Raw genomic sequence first — 14,488 nt, 5'->3', positions numbered from 1 at the left:
ACCCTGAATTCATAAACATTTTCCCTTATAATTTCTTCTTAAAGTATTATACTTTTAGGCTTTCTTATTTAGGTTCATAGATCCCTTCAAGTTATTTTCATGTATGGAAATAAAGGGTTGAGGTTAATTTTTTATATACAAGTACCAGGTGTTATAGTGCCGTTTGCTGAAAACACTGTCTCTTTCTCAGCTCTTGAATTGAGTTTATATTCTATAAAATGCTGATGTTAAATAATCTTTCAAAACTCAGTGTACCCTATATGTGTGATTCTATTTCTAGATTCCCTGTTTTATTCAAATGATCTATATGTCTTTCCTTACACCACCACTGCCTTATTACTGTAGCTTTAGAAGAAGTCTTAAAATTAGGTACTAAACATCTTCCAACAGTTTTTTTTGTTTTTGTTTTTTAAAAACTTTTCTAGGTCCTTTGTACTCCTACATAACTTTTAAACTTCAATATCCAATTCATTTATAGCAAGTATACACAGACCTGAATTTTTATATATACCTTGTGTTTTCTAATCCTGCCAAATTCAAATACAAGTTCTAGGGGCTCTGAGAGATTTCTTAGTATTTTCTCTGTAGATGATCATTTCATCTACATAGAAAGATTTTGCTTCTGCCATGCCAATCCTATCCTAATTGTGTCATTTTATTGCCAGATTATTTTGGTGGGGCCTTGGTTTCAAAGTTTAATGGACAGATAAAGAGAAGGTATATCTGTCCTTGTTCCCCACCTTAAGGAGAAAGCATTGCATCTTCCCCATTCATATAAGGCGTTCTCACTGGAAGTATGGAGTACATGTCCTTAATCTGTTGTGAAGGTTCTGTTCTACTTCTAGTTTCCTGATAGCTTTTACCATGAACAGCTGTAGAATTTAGTCCAATACTTTTTCTCCAACTAGTGACAGGATCATATGGCTTTTACTTTTCTCTGTTAAAATGATGGCTTTTGGGGGTGGATCTTCCAATGCTGAACCAACACTGCCATCCCTAAAACAAAACCACTTGCTACATACTCCCAGATCTGACTTCTAATTGTTTTGTTAGACAAATTTCTATTTATGTTCATACTTTTTTCTTCTATTATCTTTATCCAGTTTTAGGATTAGCACAAAGTTGATTTCCGAAAATGAGGGGAGAAGTGTTCCTTCTTTTTTCTACTTTAAATGTTTGATATAATTTATCAGTTAAAATATATATGAGTCTGCTGTTGTCATATAGGTAGGTTTTTAAGCTAGGGATAGACTTTCTTTAATAGGTGCTACTCAAATTTTATATTTCCTCCAGAGTTAGTTTCATTCATTTGTCTTCCAAGGCACTTCTTAGAAGTTGTCAAATTTATTTCAAAACAGATTTTTGTAATATGCTTTCTATATCCTTTTAAATTCTGTAAAATCTGTGGTAATGTCTCCTAGATCTTGATATTGTAATTTTAAAAATGTACAATTGATATTGTGTAACAGGAAAAAAAGGTCTAAAGAAGCAGGGAAAGTGGAATGGGTAGGAGAAAGGAAAAAAGGGAAAAGAAATAATATGAGAAGAGGAAAAAAATGGAAACAAAGTCTTTGCAAATAGGGAAGGCTGGAGGGGGTGAAGGGAGGGCAAGGGAGGGGGAAAAAAATAAGAACCAAAAGACTCATGTAATGGTACAAAATCTCAATGATGAATGTAACTGTATTTTATACCTAAAATGTACCAATAAACTTAATGGGGGGGAACAAAAGAATTGGGGGAACCATTAAGAGCTGGGGATTATGGAAGGTGATTAGATTATTAGGGGTGTTGTCCTCAGAAGGGATGAATGCTGGTAGTTTGGAGTGAATTGGTTCCTGTGCATGGTGTTTAAATTCAATGGTGCCATCTTGATTGGCTTGAGAGCCACCTAGGGGATTACTAGAGCATATGTGTAGGTGTCTCTGAGTGGGTCATGAAGGCATGAACTTGGGTACTATATATGGTCCCTGACTCTTTCTTTCTGGCACTGTACCCCTGCTCTATTTCCAAGTGAACATGAACTGAACATTTTGCTCCACCATGCCCTTCTGCCATGATGCTTCTGCCTTGGAATCAGCTAACCATGGACTGCATTCCTTCAAACAGACAAATAAACCTTCTCCTCCTTTAAGTGATGGGTCTTGGGTTTTATGTCCTAGCAACAGGAAAGTTGATCATAAATTGTGAGAGTAAGCCTAACTGCTGTCCTCTCTGGTTTCTGTCACATCTAATGATCTCTCTCTTTCATAGGTACTCATATTATAAGCCATTCACTGTGCTGTGATGTAACCAACAGGTTCTCACTTAGAAACAGCATATGCCAATGCCACCATCTTAGCCCTCCCAAATGTGAACTAAATAAACCACTTGTCTTTATTAAATGTTCAGCCTCAGGTAGGTATTTTGTGATAACAGAAAATACAGAGCCTTAATCCATTCATGAGAGAGGCCTTACAGGGCTTTAATCCATTCATGAGAGAGAAGATTTCATGGTCTGATCACCTCTGAAAGGCCTTACTTTTTACTGCTACCACACTGCTAATAACTGAACATGGGAGGACAAATTCAAACTGCAGCAGTGGCCTTTTGAAAATGACCAATGAAAATAACAAACCTGATAGATAACAAAAACAAAGACATGGAGGAAATTATGAACAGTTAAAAACTGAAATATGTATCATAAAAGATCTTAAGAATTTTGAACCATGAATTCATAACTTCTGTTAGTTACATTCAATTGATTGAATTAATAGAAAAAAATGAATTCAGGAAAGAATTTATTGGTTTGCTAGTAGTTTTAAAAGGGAATGAAGACTCAAAACTGCAGTGAGACATTTCTTCTCACCCATTAAAGAGGTTATATGCATGCAGAATATATATAAATCTTATGATTTTTAATCTCTCATTGTTATTTGTTATTTTTATATTTATCCTTTGCTGGTCTTTTCATGATCAGGTAAGACAGTGGTTTGTTTTTTCTAATTTGTTTGTTTTTTCTTTACTTCTCATTTTTATTTTTTCTGTTTTATAACATTATTTCTCATTTTAGCTTTAATAATTCCATTTTCTTTCTTTTGATTTATCATTTTATTCTTTCTTCTAGCTTTTTGAGTTACCCTTAAGCTACTTATTTTTACTGATAAAAGCATTTAATGGTATATGATGATTTAGTTCTAGCCCATAGATTTGCAATGTCTAGTTATATATCATCATTTGAAGATATTTTATAATTTTATATTATTTCCCATGTGACCTAAGTTATTTAGTATTATTTTTTAAATTTCCAGGGAGGAGGGCCTTTGAAAATTGTTATTAATTCTCATTCAGTTGAATCTTTGCCAGTTTGTTTATTGTATTATTTATATTCTTTGAACCATAGACAGATTCTATTTTGTTACCTATGATATGATTAATGTAAATGTTCTCTTTACACTTGGAAATAAAAGGTTTACTCTCTAGAAAAACAAGAACAATCCAAAAAGATAAGAGCAGAAATTAATGAAATTGAGACTAAAAATAATGAATTGAAGAGCTAGTTCTTTGAAAGAATAAACAAAATATACACAATCCTAGAAAATCATAAATCTCCCAAAATGAAGACCCAAATCAATGCAATTGGAATGAAAATGGTGAAATCTCAACAGACTCTGCCAAAATCCAGATGATTATTAGTTACTACTTAGAGAACTTGTATTCTAATAAAATGGAGAATTCAGGAGAAATGGATGGATTCCTGGGTACATATAAACTACAAAAGCTGAACTGAGAAGACATAAAAGCCCTGAATAATCCAATATCAGGTCTTGAGACTGAAGGAAAAAAACCCCTACCAATTAAGAAAAGCCCAGGTCCTGATGGACATGAATATGAAAAATGTTCAACATCTCTGGCCATTAGAGAAATGCAAATTAAAACAACAGTGAGTTTCTATCTCAGTACAGAAATAATGGCTATCATCAAGAAATAAGGTAATGATAAATGCTGATGAAGCTTTCTACATTGATGCATATCATGGTTTGGGAATGGTAGAATTCAAGAAGAAAAATTTAAGAAATTAAAGAATGAGTGATGAGAAGGAGGAGGGAAATGTAAGACAAAGGATCTTATTAAGGAGTAGGAGGGTACTTTTAGGACTAGATAAACATAAAGAAAAACAAATGAGAAATAGAATATAAAAGAAAATAGGGGTACAACAAAGAAAAATATGGAGAATAAAAATAGAATAAATTTAAAAGGAAAAAATTAAAAGACAAAAAAGTACCCCCCAAAAGAAAAAGAATCAAGAGATGAAGAGGGGTGATGAAGGGATAAATAGGAGGGAAGAAAGGGAAAGGGGTTGAAAAAAGGAATTAAGATGTGTTATGTACATGTACCAACTTCATACAAGGGATATAAACATTATGTGCTATGAACATGTACTAAAAAACTAAAGTAAAATTTGAAAATTTTTAAAAATAGAAAAAAGAGTAAAAATAGAAGAAAGAAAAAAAGAGTCAGAAAACAGAAAAAAAAAATTGTCTGTATTTTTTAATGAGTGGTTTTCTTCCAGGATCTACAGCCTTGGAGTCCAGCAAGTCACAGTTTCCTCCACCTAGCCTTGTACCCTGTGAGTTTGTGAGGTGTGTCCCCTATTCCAGAGGCCCCTCTCTTTACCCTAGATTGTGTCAATATTCATGCTGAGATGAGTCTTCACATGGTTAGATAGGGAAGGCAATCAGACCCTAGATTTGTGTCAAATGTAAATAGCACAGCAAAGGTTCAAGTACTTAGTCATTTCTGAGCCCACCTCAACACGGGTCTAGCTTCTCACCACAGGTACTGGAGCCGGTGTCCTTCCTAAATTGATCTCAAACTTCTCATTGGATCTCTTTTGAGACCACTCCCGGTACACAGTTATCCCCTGTGGCTGTCTCTCATCCAGTCACTGTGGGTACGTAGCATTGAGAACTCTGAAGTGAAGTTGTTTTTAGTTTCTCTGAGTCCCAGAATTAAATCATTAGCCCCTTCCCAAAATGGTGTCTGATTAAGCACTCTGGCAATATGGTGGATGCCTAGGCTTGAATCCCTTCCTGAGTGTTGTCTGCCATGCGAAAAGAGTCCCCTTGGAGCAAAACTCTGTGCTGTTTTGCAGTTCACGATGACCATGGGCTACATTTCTTGGATCTCTTTGCTTCCAGGGAACCAGGTTCTCCTCCCTACAAGTGATGAACTGTGAGCCAGGAAGAGTCCAGATTATTTCCTTCTTTTCTCTGTGTTGTGTACTATCTTTCCAACTTCTCTGTAGCTTTTCATATTTCCTTTCAGTTCCTTCTGATTCCTGGCAAACCTCTCTCTCTCTCTATCTCTATCATCTCTATCTCTATCTCTCTTCCCAAATTGTTGTTTTCTGGGGCCTAAATTCTGGATCTTGGAGAGGTTGCATTTTGCCACCAATCACCACTTTGGCATTTTCCTTTCCTCTCCTCTTTCAAACATTTTCATGACTTTTATCTTACCTTACCTCACATAAAGGTATGTCTTAACTTTATGTAAATATTTCTATCCATTTTCCTCTTGCTGATTTTCTGTAGGTTTTTTTTTCTTTTTACAATGAATTATGGAAGATTCAAAAAAGTTTACCAATATTGCATATTCACAAAATCCTTTTTCCTTTAGTTTTAAAAATCTTTCTAATTTTTCACTAAATGTATTTCAACTTTATATGTCCCACTAATTTCATTATGCTTCTAAGTGTTATTGATTTTGTCACAGGAAAACCTAAAAAAAAAAAAAAAAAACTCCAGATTTTGAGTGTCAGTTGGTTAAAGGCCTATACATTTTATTTTTTATTTTTATGAGAAGTGATTTCAATAATGACCTGCATTTATGCTTATTTACTTGTAATAATTCCCTAAATTCTGGATAGTAGGACATAATTTTTTTTTTGGTACTGGAGATCAAATTTGGGATCTTGTGCTTGCAAGGCAGGCAGTGGCACCACTGAGCTAAATCCCCAGCCCTAGGACATAATTATTTTTTAACAATTTCTATTTCTTTCTGTTTCTATACCATCATCCAAATAAGATAACAAAATTTAGCTGTTTTTCCCCTTCCTCTTTGTGTCTCTTGAAATATGCTAATATTGTACACAGTTGTAGTTCAACCTTTTTATGGATATTTATGTTTTATACTCCACATCTGTTTTTGTTTGGTTTTTGTTTTTTTGTAGAACCAAGGATTGAACTCAGGACCTTGCACTTGCCAGACAGGTGCTGGCACCACTGAGTTAAACCTCTGGCCCACTCCACATCTGTTTTTATTTTTTTCTTCCTTTGTTAAACTATTTGAACATCATTAAGCCACAATAGCTCCTAGATTCATTTATTTTATTTATCGATTTTTCTTCAAGACTATTTAAAAAAGGAGGTTTCGAGTTGCCACTAGCCACCAGGACAGGGTGAAGAGGACCCCCCTGGGCAGGCCCACCAGCTGATGGCTGGGCCAAATGGAGCCAGTGGGGCCCAGTGGGGCTGAGCGGTTGCAGGCTGACAGGGAACTGCTTGCTCTGGCTTGCTCCACCAGCCACCAGGACAGGGTGAAGAGGACCCCCCCCCCCGGGCAGGACTGCCAGCTGATGGCTTGGCTGCTCGGGTACCTCCAACAACACCCCCCCCACACACACCGCCTCTGGCCTTTTGGCTGTGCAGCTACTTGGTTACATACTGCAGAGGCACAGGGCAATGTAAAAGCCATTGTCCTGAGAGCCAGAAGTGAATGACAGAGAGAGTGCCTGTCTCAGGCTCCCTGATGAAAACAAGCCCACTGGAAAAGTGAAGGGAATCTCTGCAATAAAGGCACACCAGACCACCGTGATTGGTAAGTTGGAGGGATCATCAGCTCCCATCGGAAACTGGACTTTCTTCAGGGGAAAAGCAGGAGAAACTTGCAGAATGCAACCCTGCAGGAGGACAGGGAGCTCAACTTGGGACTTGGAACCAAAAATCTGCCTGAATCTCATGGGTCTGGGACCAGCTTACTGAGACTCATTGACTTATAACTACACACTGTTGCCCATGTTGTCTATTGTGACAGCAGAGACACACCTTGAAGGAGGCCCTTTATTTTTTAAAGGTGATAGATTAATAGCTACCACAAATTGCCATTCTCTAAGTAGTATTTGATGCTATGGTGTTGCTGATTGTATGACTTAGGCTAAGGTGTTGTGATTGATCTAAACAGTTTTTCTTCCTGGTATAATGAAAATGAGATAACCTCAGAGTCATTAGAGACTCAAAAACTAAAGACCAGCTACATTTGGAAGATACCTCTGAGAAGCAATCATTCCATAAGTGTTTTAAATACATCAACAAAGATACTTACAATAAACTTCACAATATCAGCCCAGGAACTAAACCAAGGACAGTACCAAAAACAAAAAAGAGAAGGCATTTAAGCAAGTCACAAACCCAGACTTCCACCCCAGAAAAAGCAATTTCTGGGGAAATGAGGTGCAAAAGTCTGATAATCAACCACCTGAACATCCTGAACTGATATCACAGGAAGTAACAAAACAGATGAATGAGGCTCTAGAAAAACTCAAAGCAGAAATAATCTCCCAGATAACTACAGAAATGGTGAACAGAGTGAAAGACATGATTAGAGGCTCTAGAACAGAAACTGATTAAAAAAAATAGATGAGCTCAGAAACATGCCAGAAGACAGGAATGCCTAGCATAAGAAAGGAATGGAAACCATGATCACCCAACATAAGAAAGAAATGGAATCCATGAAACAGATTCAAACAGATATTCAGGAGATTAAAAACTCCACTGAAAGCATGCAGAGCAGATTAAGAGAATCTGAAGATAGAATATCAGATATAGAAGACAGGACTGTGGTTAAGGACATGAAAACAGAGATTTCTTAAAAATAGCAAAGGACCATGAGAAATCAATTCAACAGCTGCTAGATTATGCAAAGAAGAATAACATAAGACTGATAGGAGTCCACAAAAAAACAGGAGAAAGTACAATTGACATTAAAAATCTGTTCACAGAAGTAATAGTAGAAAATTTCCCAGACAGAGGTGGAGAATTGGGCATACAGAAAAGTGAGGCATATAGAACTCTGCCCCACCATGATCAAAACAAATCTACACCTAGACATATAATAGTCAAGATCCCAGAAACCCAACAGAAGAACAAAATCCTACAGGCAGTTAGAGAAAAGAAACAAATCACCTATAAAGGAAAGCCCATCAGAATCATGGCCGACTTCTCAACACAAACCCTCAAATCAAGGAGAGCCTGGAGTGAAGTATTTCAAGACCTAGAAGAAAATAACTTCCAACCTAGACTGTTGTATCCTGCAAAATTATCTTTCAAAATCAATGGGGAAATTAGATACTTCCATGACAAAGAACACCTGAGAAATTTCATGAACACCGAACCAGCACTCCAAACAATTCTAAGCAATATCCTAGAAAAAGGCAACGAAGGTCACAACTCCATGAGGCTCAACAGAGGGAAGCCACCAGACCAGGTAAGAAACTAAAGGGAAAGGGGGAAAAAGAAATAAGAGCCAACAACAGTAAACATCATGACAAGGATGAGTCAGTATCTATCAATTATAACTATCAATGCTAATGGCCTCAATTTATGAATCAAAAGAAGTAGACTGACAGAATGGATTAAGAAGCAAAACCCAGCAATATGCTGTATACAAGAAACACACCTAACTCAAAAAAAATTCATAGACTGAAAGTAAAAGGATGGAAAACAGTTCTCCATGCCACAGGAACCCAGAAACGAGCAGGGGTAGCAATCTTATTTGCAAACAAAGTAGATTTCAAACCAAAACTAATTAAGAGAGACAAAGATGGTCATTACATCCTTGTGAAGGGAATAATCCAAGAAGAAGAGATGACAATCCTAAATATATATGCACCAAATATGAATGCCCCCAACTATACAAAACAAATATTAATGGACATGAAAAATCAAATAAGCACTAATACAGTTGTAGTGGGGAACCTCATTACCCCACTATCACAAATAGACAGATCATCTAGACAAAAAATTAACAACGAAATTCTAGAACTGAGCCAAGCTATTGAACAAATGGACTTAATAGATATTTACAGACTGTTCCACCCCACAAAATCAGAATACACATTCTTTTCAGCTGCACGTGGGTCATTCTCCAAAATAGACCACATGCTAGCTCATAGGACATGTCTAAGTCAATGTAAAAGAATTGAAATTACCCCCTGTATATTATCAGACCATAGTGCAATAAAATTGGAGATCAATAACATGAGAAACTACAAAACTCCCACAAACACCTGGAAATTGAATAACACCATCCTGAACAACCAATGGGTCACAGAGGAAATTAAAGCAGAAATTAGACAGTTTCTACAAGTAAATGATAATGCCAGTACAACATATAGGAATCTATGGGACACAATGAAAGCAGTTCTACACAGGAAATTCATAGCAGTGAATGCCCATATTAGGAAAACAGGGAGAACTCAGATAAATAACCTAATGCAGAACCTCAAACTTCTAGAAAAAGAAGAGAATAACAAATGCAAAGCCCACACAAGAGTGGAAATTATAAAGATCAGTGCAGAAATCAATGCAATGGAGACTAGGAGAATGATCCAAAAAATTAATGAATCAAAGAGTTGGTTTTTTGAAAGAATAAATAAATGGATAAACCTTTTGCCAAACTTATCAAAAAAAGGAAAGAAAAGGCTTAAATCCATGCAATGAAGAATGAAAAATGTGAAGTCACAACAGACGCAGCAGAAATCCAGAGTATCATCAATACCTACTTTGAGAAACTGTACTCTAATAAAATGGAAAACACAGAAGAAATGGACAGATTCCTAGATACATATGAATTGCCAAAGTTAAATGAAGAAGATATAGAAATTCTAAACACTCCAATTACAATGAGTGAAATTAAAAATGTAATAAAAATTTTACCAACAAAGAAAAGCCCAGGTCCTGATGGCTTCACTGCTGAATTCTTCAAAACATTTAATGAACTATTGCCATTACTCTTTAAACTCATCAAGAAAATTGAAAGGGAAGCAAGGCTTCCAAACTCATTCCTGGAAGCAAGTGTGACTTTGATTCCAAAACCAGGGAAAGACCCAACCCAAAAAGAGAACTACAGGCCAATCTCCCTAATGAACATAGATGCAAAAATCCTCAACAAGATACTGGCAAACAGAATACAGAGGGTCATCAAGAAGATCATACATGCTAACCAAGTCGGATTTATCCCAGGGATGCAAGGATGGTTCAACATTTGTAAATCAATAAATGTAATACACTATATTAAAAGAGTCAAGGACAAAAACTATATGATCATCTCAATAAATGCAGAAAAGGCATTTGACAAAATCCAACACTCATTCATGATAAAAACCCTACAGAAAATTGGAATAGAAGGTCTTTAGCTCAACGTGATTAAGGCTATCTATGAAAAACCAACAGCCAACATCATACTAAATGGTCAAAAACTGAAAATTTTTACACTAAAATCAGGAACAAGACAAGGATGCCCACTATCACCACTCCTGTTCCATATAGTTCTGGAAACATTAGCCACAGCAATTAGAAAACAGAAAGAAATAAAAGGAATAAAGATAGGAAAGGAAGAAGTTAAACTGTCATTATTTGCTGATGATATGATACTTTACATAGAAGATCCAAAAAACTCCGCCAAAAGACTTCTAGACTTAATTGACAGATTCAGTGGAGTAGCTGGATATAAGGTCAACACTCAAAAAACAATAGCCTTCTTATGCACAAATAAACTCATTGAGAGAAAAATTAGGGAAACAATTCCTTTTATAATAGCATCCAAAAAAAATGAAATATCTAGGAATCAATCTAACAAAGGAAGCAAAAGACCTCTACACTGAAAATTACAGCACCCTGAAAAAGGAGATCAAGGAGGAAATAAGAAAATGGAAAGACATCCCTTGCTCCTGGGTAGGAAGAATCAATATAGTGAAATGACCGTATTTCCAAAACTGCTATATAGATTTAATGCAATGTCAATTGAAATTCCAACAATATACTCACAGAGCTAGAGAAAACAATCCAAAAATTCACTGGGAACCAGAAGAGACCTAGAATAGCAAAAGCAATTCTGGGCAACAGAGACATGGCTGGGGGTATCACTATACCCAACTTGAAGCTATACTACAAAGCTACTGCAATAAAAACAGTATGATATTGGCAAAGAAACAGACCTGAGGACCAGTAGAACAGATTAGAAGATGCAGAAACAACTTCAGACATCCTCAGCCACTTCATCTTTGACAAAGGAACCAACCACCATCACTGGTGGAAAGATAGCCTATTTAATAAATGGTGTTCGAAAAACTGGATTTCAACCTGTCAGAGATTAAAACTAGACCCATATCTATCACCATGCACTAAACTAAGATCTAAGTGGATTAAAGATCTAAATATTAAGACAGAAACACTAAACTTATTGGAAGATAAGTTAGGTAGAACTCTTGAAGATATTGGCATAGGAAAAGACTTTATGAACAAAACCTCAGTAGCACGAGAACTAGCAGAATCAACAACTGGGATTTCATCTTATTAAAAAGCTTCTGCACTGCAAGAGAAACCACCAACAGAGCTAACAGACAACCTACATTGTGGGAAAAACTTTTTAGCAGCTGTAATTCAGACAAAGGGCTACTGTCTAGAATTTATAAAGAACTAAAAAAAATCAGACCCCCCAAATTCAAAGACCCAATTCAAAAATGGGCTTCTGAAATGAACAGACATTTCTTAGACTAAGCAGTAAAAGCAGCAAATAAACCTATGAAAAAATGTTCAACATCACTGGTCATTCAAGGGATGCAGATGAAAACAACACTGAGATTTCACTTCACCCCAGAAAGAGTGGCTGCTATCAAGAAATCAACCAGTAACAAATGCTGGTGGGGGTGTGGAGAGAAAGGAACCCTTCTCCATTGTTGGTGGGAGTGCAGACTGGTGCAACAACTATGGAAATCAGTGTGGAGATACCTCAAACAACTAGGGCTGGAGGTCCCATTTGACCCAGCTATTCCCCTGGTGGGTATCTTCCCAAAAGAATTAAAAGAATCATACCACAGAGAGATATGTGTACCCATGTTTATTGCGGCACAGTTTGTAATAGCTAAAGCTTGGAAACAGCCCAAGTGCCCATCAACTGGAGACTGGATAAAGAAGGTGTGGTTTTATAATAAAATGGAGTACTACTCAGCCATAAAGAATGAGAAACTAGAGTCATTTATAGCTAAATGGATGCATATTTAGGCCAGATTCTTAAGTGAAATAAATAAGACACACATGTGTAAATACTGAAAAGTTTCTCTAGTGTGAGAAACTGAGAGTGTAAACAAGGACTAAAAGAATTAATAACTAATAATTGATACTTTGAAATAGAAGAAGTTCCAAAGGGGTAGGGGTGGTGGGAGGAGATAGGGAAAGGAAAGAATGGAAAGGAAAAATTATGAGAAAAGAAAAAAAAATGGAAATGAAATCTATGTAAATAGGGAAGGGTGGAGGGGGTGAAGGGTGCACAGGTAATGGGGAAAAATAAGAACCGAGATACATCACGTACAGGTACAAGCACCGAATGATAAATGTAAATGTACTGTATACCTAAAATGTACCAATGAAAAGATTTAAGCAAAAAAAAAAATAAAATAAAAAAATAAAAAGAGGTTTCTAGTGCCAGGGATTTAGCTCAGTGCTTCCGCTGCCTGCCTCACAAGCGCAAGGCCCTGAGTTTGATCCCTGGTACCAATAAATAAATAAATAAATAAATAAACAAACAAATAAATAAATAAGGAGGTTTCTTATGCCCTATACATCTGAATTAGTTCTGTAAATATGTTTATTGCACACACACATAAATGATAATTTAACTACTTCAACATCAGTTTTCTTCATTATTTTATGTATCATTCAGGTTACTGAACAGTTTCATGTTCTCATTATTTTTTGGTGGTTATGTGATCTTTGTGTTACAATTTCCTCATTGTTTTGCTATTCCTAACTAACACTTTTGCTTTATGATTTATATTTCTTCTCACTTTTTTCTTTGCTGCTGACCTTTGGAATTTTTCTTTAACCACATCATTCAGCTCTTGTTTCCTCTCCTTTTTTCATTATTTATTTAAATCATTATACATTTAACCTAAAATTTCCTTTGTGATTATTTCTACAACATTTATAAACCCTCTAACCCATTTGAAGAAGTCTTTTCAATTATTTCACTTAAATGTCCAGTCATCTTCAAAAATACTACCCAGTGTAGTCTGTGTGTTCCATTTGCAATCTGTTTTTAATAGTGATTCTTCTCATTTAATTACTCCTCTTGTAATTTCATGCCATCTTAGAAATATCAAAATCCTTGACTGGTGTTGTGTATTGTGAGTGCACATTCTTCTCATTAGTTTAAGGAGAGATGAGGAATTTTTCCCCTCAGCAAAGTACCCCAGGCTTCACAGCTTTCTTACATTATTATTTGATATCATCCCACCAGGTGACTTCTCAGTTAAAAGATCTCTTTGATAATAAGTACAACTGGGAGTAGAACAGCTTCTCAGTTTAAAAGTCCACAGTCAGGATTTGGAGTCATGGAAGTGAATAAATAAACATTTCTGGCCAACAGGTAAAATCTATTCTTGTCTTCATCAGCTCCCAGTAAGTCTCTGTCCATCTCAGTGGTTGAATTATTTTTCCTGTTTATATCTGCCTAGTGATGAATCAAGCAATACCTCTGTCAAGAACAGATGGGAAAGAGCCTAGGACAAAGCTTCAAAATGATTCAATATCCTGCTTTTTTTTTTTGCTTATTTTTGTTGTCACCCTGATACTGTGTTTTCATCCCCAAATCTCTGATCTAACCTCTCCTCTCCTCTCCTCTCCTCTCCTCTCCTCTCCTCTCTTCTCTTCTCTTCTCTCTCTCATCAGAGAAAGAGAAATCATAAGCTATGCAAATAAACAGATAAGTAGAACTATTATAAGCAATGGACTCATGCATTAGCAAATCTGACAAGTTCCAAGAGTTGTAGCATTAGTTGGCAAGCTGAGATCCAGCAGAATCAATGGTTTTGTTCTAGACCTAATTGGAGTTCTGAGAACCAAGAGAACCAATGTTGTAGTTATAGTTCATAGTTCAGCAGGCTTGAGACTGAAGAAGAGCCAATGTTTCAGTTCAAATTTGACAGGAAGGAAAGCCTATGACCGAATTCAAAGACATTTGGATAGGAGGAATTTTCTCTCATTCAGGGGATTATGAGCTTTTTTGTTCCATTTAGCCCTGCAGATGATTGGATGAGGCCCACCCACACTAAGAAGAGCAAACTTGGCCGGGGATTTAGCTCAGTGGCACTGCCTCCTGTCTCGCAAGTGCAAGGTCCTGAGTTTGATCCCTGGTACCACAAAAAAAAAAAAAAAAAAAAAAAAAAAAAGAGAAA

At 36.2% G+C, this 14,488-nt stretch overlaps 1 pseudogene across 1 annotated transcript in view; it reads left to right on the top strand.

Annotated features, from left to right (window-relative positions):
* The window catches only part of LOC147827502 (large ribosomal subunit protein eL33 pseudogene), a 35,653-nt pseudogene extending 21,165 nt beyond the window's left edge, over positions 1 to 14,488 (top strand). The window contains exon 1 of the transcript XR_015452367.1: positions 1 to 14,488. This exon is cut by the window's left edge and continues 21,165 nt beyond it. The product of XR_015452367.1 is annotated as a large ribosomal subunit protein eL33 pseudogene (transcript).

The sequence above is a fragment of the Heterocephalus glaber genome, unplaced genomic scaffold (genome assembly GCF_053883595.1).
Source record: "Heterocephalus glaber isolate CG9 unplaced genomic scaffold, H.glaber_assembly_v1.0 deba00001444, whole genome shotgun sequence".
NCBI lineage: Eukaryota > Metazoa > Chordata > Mammalia > Rodentia > Bathyergidae > Heterocephalus > Heterocephalus glaber.
This window is presented reverse-complemented; position numbering and strand designations above follow the sequence as displayed.